Source organism: Haemaphysalis longicornis, unplaced genomic scaffold, assembly GCF_048455015.1.
Source record: "Haemaphysalis longicornis isolate Haplotype H1 unplaced genomic scaffold, Haemaphysalis longicornis Haplotype H1 scaffold_5, whole genome shotgun sequence".
Classification (NCBI taxonomy): Eukaryota; Metazoa; Arthropoda; class Arachnida; order Ixodida; family Ixodidae; genus Haemaphysalis; species Haemaphysalis longicornis.
This window is the reverse complement of record NW_027526385.1, coordinates 89,924,118-89,930,578: the sequence shown is the minus strand read 5'-3', so window position 1 is coordinate 89,930,578 and position 6,461 is coordinate 89,924,118.

Here is a 6,461-nt window from a genome sequence, read left to right as displayed (position 1 = left end):
AACGGAGATGAAACCGTTGGGGGGTACAACAGGTATACAGCTTTGCTGTAAAAGTCTCTCGTCTTTGAAGCACGAAGCTCTCTAGCACGAGGTGTAAACGAGTGTCCCGGTGTTTTAGTACTGTGACTACATGAGACGACAATTACGACGATGACAGGAGATGCCTACAGCCCCAGCCCCTAAAAAAATAAAACAAGATTCTGTGGCACCGCAAAGATGTCAGGGGAGGGTGGCTAGGGAAACTTCACTTCTTCATCTCTTTTCCTTAAAATCTCGGTTAATCGTTTGCAGCTTGCGATACAATTGGTAACGCTATTATCAGGACAAAGCAGCCTTTTTAATAAACCGATTTTTTAATTTGCCTTCATGGACCAAATTACACCGTGCAGGACAACTGCAGCATAATACAAGACGAAACGCTTCGTTTACACCTGCTGCAAGTTGCTTCTTGACTGGAAGCAGCAGCATGGATTCTGTTCAAACAAATCAACATCCACAGCTGTTATTAACGTTGCGAATATCATTAATACCACACTGAACGAAGGAAAAATGGCTGTCGGTATATTTTTAGATGTGCGAAAAGCTTTTGACCCTGTAGATTATGGTATACTTCTCAAGAAACTTCATTGTTATGGTTTCCGGGATTCTTCTCTAAATTTGATTCAAAGTTACTTGTCCCAACGCAAACAATGTGTTTGCATAAATGGTACTTGTTCAAATTTTCTAGCCATAGCAGCTGGAGTGCCTCAGGGTTCCGTCTTGGGACATATTCTATTTTCTCTTGATGTAAACGATTTGCCGAATTGCTTAGTAAAAGGGGAAGGCATGGTGTACGCTGTTGCCACGGTTATTTTATTCGTAGGAAATAGGATTGCGCAGCGAGAAATTTCGTTTATGCCAGCTGCAAGTTGCTTCTTGACTGGAAGCAATAGCAAACACGCTCTGCCGCGAGTACCCCCTGCAAACACGGTCGGGTCGCACACACACACTCCGAGTACCCCCCAAAAATGGCTCCAACTCCAGCATCAGTTGAGAGAAAAATGCATTGGTTTGAATGAACTTCAAATGAAACTCAACAATGGCAAAATCAGGAGCAAGATACCAAGTTCCCTACTCAACAACTTAGTCAAATGCAAGGCTTGGTAACCTCGTTGCCACCTAACGACTGGGGCAGCAGTGGTGGCTAGTGTCCACATAGCCTCCCCCACCTACTTTTTATCATGGCACCTGTGTGACTGAGCAGCAAATGTCGCACAACAAACCCAATCAACAATACCATTCAATGAACTAAACAAGCATTCAGTGGTTCACCTGTAAATGTTGAAGCAACAAGACAAATTCTGCATAATTCGCTTTGTTGCACGGAAAAGCCCCAAGAAAGCTACTCACTTGCAGGATGCTCTTTCCTGCAAAAAGTTTACTTTGATGCCAACATCTTACATCCTTCGCTGACACAAAAACAATCGTCATCATCACTATAAGCCCGTTTTTGTTCACAGTGAGACGAACACCTTTTCCATATCCGTCCAACCATTCCTATCTTGTGATGCTTTCGTCCATTCCTTGCCCCTGAATTTTGCAACTTTCTTGATCCCTACTGCCTTGGGCAAGGCAGTTCAAAAAAAATGAAATAAGCTCACAGTAATGTGAAAAACTTGAAGGTAGCGAAGCTGTACGCAAACTTCACGACCATCATGAAGGTTTAAGTCCACGATTGCGGCAGATGTGCTTCTTCTTCGCTGCCGAAACGACCTTTACTCCATCATTGCTGCTATAAGTGTGAGGTTCTTTCATTTTTTTTGGAAATGATAATCATTGGACATCACCTTGGAGGGGCGTACACTATGACATGTCTTTCTCATTCTGAGCAAGTGTTCCCACAATTACGGCAAACGCTGGAGTTTTTCTTTTTTTCGGCCAATCTTGGCCAGTCTCCCAAGTGAGTATGCTTGGCTTCACAAACGTGCGCAGAAGATGCTGGGCAGTCGCCACGAGGCACGCACACGAGTGCTAGGCATTTTCTTGGTTTTGTTACCTGCCGGGCGGTCGCCATGAGGCCCGCGCTCACGTGCCGGTGCTCGACAATTTCTTGGTGTTTTTAACTGCGGACACAAAAATTTACGATTTGCTAAACAGCTTCACTGTTGAAACCGAGCCTGCGATTTACTCAAAAATATTTATTCTACACTGCTAGCATCTATTAGGAAATACGAAGTGAGGCTTTTAAAGAGTGTCATGGAACATGCACACTCAAGTCAAGCTCTACGCAGTGCAACAAGCTAACAGAACTCAATGCTCGATTCTTTTCACCATGTGACAGTTTGATGTTTTGATCGGTTGTTAATGGCTCCCCCTTTAAGTGGTGATGACCTTTGTCATCTCTCTCTCTCTATCACACACCACACCACACCACACACACACAACACACAACACACACACACACACACACAAATTTAAAAAACCTGATCTATCCATTTCGTACTACTGTATCAACTTAAGCGCTGCTATTAGTGGCGCGCTCGAATTAAATTTCACCACCAGCATTTCAATCTTCTGTTGGTCACCTCTACGGCCTTGAGGTATGCAGTAAGGCGGAGTGCCGGGGTACATCACGTAATAACGTCAAGCCAATACACACCACAGCGTATTCCCCTACCATGGCCTCCTGAGTAAACACGGCTTACTAAGACATTCTTAGAAGGTTTCACAGCCGAGGAATTATAATCAGCTTCACATCACAAGCTGGGTTTGTGTCACAGTGACACACATTGATTGCACCACACTGCCGTCACATTAGAAATATTAGCTCTCGCATAAATACCCTAAATTGTTATTTGCGAACACTGTCACTTCCCCAACATGAACATACTACCGTATTTGCACGTAAATAACTCGACTTTGATTATAATGTGAGGGGGCACTTTTGGTCTCACGAAAAAAAAAAAAAAGGTTATATTATGCATATAATGTGAAGTAATGCAAGCGGAAACAACAATGAAAGGTGGTTGCCCGCAGCGAATGCGCACCTCTTTGGTACCGCCTTCATCAATGTCGCACCCAGGCGGAATGTCCAAAAAGATTTGAGTCTCAGCAGCATTCGCAATCTGACATGTGAGGTACTTGCGTTCCCTTCTCATCTTAAAGACGCAACACTGAAACTCGGCCAGTTTTTCTTCGCACTCGGCCGTGAGCTTCTGGAAGATAGACGATTGTCGGTGAAGTGAGAATCCCGCAGGATGCATGAATTTTTGTATGCAAGAGCGACTGGCCTTGAAGTTGTCATGTGGCGCACCGGCCTCACATGCAAGCTTTCTGGCTTTGAACTGCACGAGCTCAGCATTTACACACAATAACTGGCCGCCACGTTCGTGGACGACTTCTGCCAGGTCATGCTTGAGCCTAGCGTAGCGGCCATTCTTCGATCCGTGGCACGCTTTAAGAGTCGGTGCGGCTTGAAAGATGCGATCACGGCACTTCGAATGGTTTACTCGCTTAGTCCGAGATGCCAGGCCGCATTTGAAGTCTCCTGTTCTACGAACAGCAGGATCGCCCATTTCTGAAAAGCGGCGGTGTACTGATTTTGCTTGTCCATTGCAGCGCTATTAAGGCAGAAGCAAGTATGAACAAAACAAAGCACAATAAGGAGCCAATGCGCCTCACGCGCGGTAGCGTTCGCCTCTCGGCCGGACCGCCTGGTCATGTGACCACTACCAGTGTAGCCAATGGCGTTATCGGGAGAAGCCGGCGACGAAGTTGCTGCCGCTCTCGGCGGAAAAAATCCGAGGGTAGGGCAGTGGGTTCGCGGTTCACGTTCTATGCACAATAGTACGAGGCGTGTGCCAGCACGAAGGCATTTGAACAAAAAAACCTGAGAAAAAAAAAAGCTCCAGATTTGTTTGAGCGTGAATATAATGCGAGACGCGCTTTGGAGGCACAAATTGGGGGAAAAACATTCACTTTACACTTGTACAAATACGGTATTATTCTCCAGCGCGTTCAAACAGTGGTCTGAGGACACTGCGAAGAATTCGTGTAGCTTACCCCGTGTGTGCATGTGTGTGCCTGAATTGCGCGTACTGCTGTGCGACAATAACACTTACACCGTTTTCACCATCTGGCATAATCAACCTCTCCAACTATTTATTAAGCTTTTGCCCCCTTTTTTGCGGAACTAATGCCAAAAAAATTCAAGCCTAAGTGTGCTTATGCTTTAAAGCCACTCGAACTGAATGAATTCAAACACATGGTTCTGCCTAAGCACAACGATGCATTTTCAAAACAAGTCTTTTGAGCGGCGCTACGCTGGTCATAGTCACAAATCTCTACAATAAAGCAATGGCAATGGCTGTCTTAACGTCGACACACCCTGTTAATGGAGACGCGCATGATGCTATCTGATGGCGGCGGAAACTTCATTTTCGGCGGTATGCATCTCCGCAATCGCACACGTTATGTTCATACGATGATGATCATCATCATCCAAACACTGTGTCCACGGCAGACCAAATGCCAAGATTTCTCTAATTGTGCAATTATCATAATTTGTTGGTATAAAATGCTTCTAAGAATGTTTTGAAAGCTAGTAAAGTCATTTGAACAGCTCCAACATTAACAACCTAGACACAACGAATTTTGTGTTTCACAAAAATTCTTACCACGAACGCGGCTTGGTTATAATAAAGTTCGACAGTATTTATGCACTACAGAGGCTCTGCAGAATTCCAGTACTTTACACAATCACGTGAAAGCACTGCAAATTCAACGGGAAAGTCATTATCTCAAGTGTAATATGTTTCACGAGAAATATTTGATAACTGTTCTACAATACCCGTGAGCGTAAAAACCAAAAGCTGCGCATCATTTCATTTACAAATACTAGCCCCCCAGCATTCATAAACTCACACACACACACACACACATGCCAACACCTTCAACTCTGTTTACGTTACCACCCTTTCAAACACTGCAAAGCTGCAGACCAACTGCATTAATCTACTCACTCAAGGCAAAAAACAGACAGTTGCGTACTCCAGCAACACAAGCACTGGAAAAAATGCAGGGACAGAAAACCTAAAGCAGACTACTTTCATGTACCTATTTACATAGCCTAACCTACAAACCATCATCTGTCAGCCCAAATAAAAAAGGGCAAAACATGCAAAATGTTGAGCAGGTTCAGACACAAGGGACATAAGGGTTGTATCAACGTAAGGCATCTTTATATTCTTGTTTGCCAATTTGAGCTTAAAGATTTGGAAGCACCATTACACGGTGCTCTTAGCTGATTATTCCACACAGTTTCGTTTGTTGACGGACAAACAAAACTGAGACAGCACCCAACAAACATTCGTCAAACCGCTCTTCCATTTCTCCTGATGGAAAAGCAGCCATGAAAATCGCACGCAGAACATAAATCCGTTTGCATTTCTTTTGTGTCATAGTTTCGTATCATACACTGCTGCACTGACGTTACACAACCACCTTTGACCCTTTCAGGGTCATGGAGATACATGTACGTCATCTGCAAACACCTTCAAAATGGTCAATAACGTACATGTACGTCATTGCTTGTATGTTGAAAAAGCGTGCTTTTTTTGCCAACTTCTCTTGCTTGGCATGTGCTGCCACACTGCGGAAATACGTCAAATAATTTTCTTGTGCCGATGGCTCTTCTTTTTTTTTTTTTTATATGATTTACTCCAGCGGCGTGCCGGCTATTGCTTGCGCATCCGCTAACGAGGGGGCGTGCTGGGTATCGCCCACCTGGCACCCGGACGCCTCTCGCTTCTTGCGCCTGCCACAGGCCAAGCTTGCCTGCGAAACTGATGCCGCGCTTTTCTCCTTTTTTTTGTATTTTATAGGAGCAGTGCGCCGCCTATCGCTCGCGCATCCGGCCGCGCGCGTGCACAGCGGCTGGTTTCGGTATTGTCCTCCAGGCGCTTCCCGTTTTTTGCGCCCGCGAAACTGATGTCTATCTGATTTCGATCCACTCAAAAGGTGCCGGCTTGTTACTCTCGTTTTATTCAGAATTTTTCTTGTGTTACTCAGGAATTAACCACATGTACGTAACAACACAAACGATTTTTTTGCCACTTTATGGTCACCCTAAAAAAATTGATATTTTTTTTCTCGAAATAGATTCACCCGAAGAATCTAAATCAGCAATAACAAAAATCGACCCTGGGGGGTCGCATTCGGCGAAAACATTCGACCTTCAAAGGGTTGAACACCTAAAAGCCTACCTTGTCCGCTTAAAAATGAAGCGATTCTACAACAACGAAAGGCCACGGTGCATTTTTTCTGTGCACGGCAGGATGATTAAAATGAGAAATCAAGAAAAAACTGCCTTGAGCTCAATTTTGCTGACCTGCACCATAAGTATGCCAGGTCTTGCTAGTTTCAGCAGGATGCTTTCAGTAAGCAAAGTCGCAACAGTTCAGTCTTAACAGCGATGAAAACGA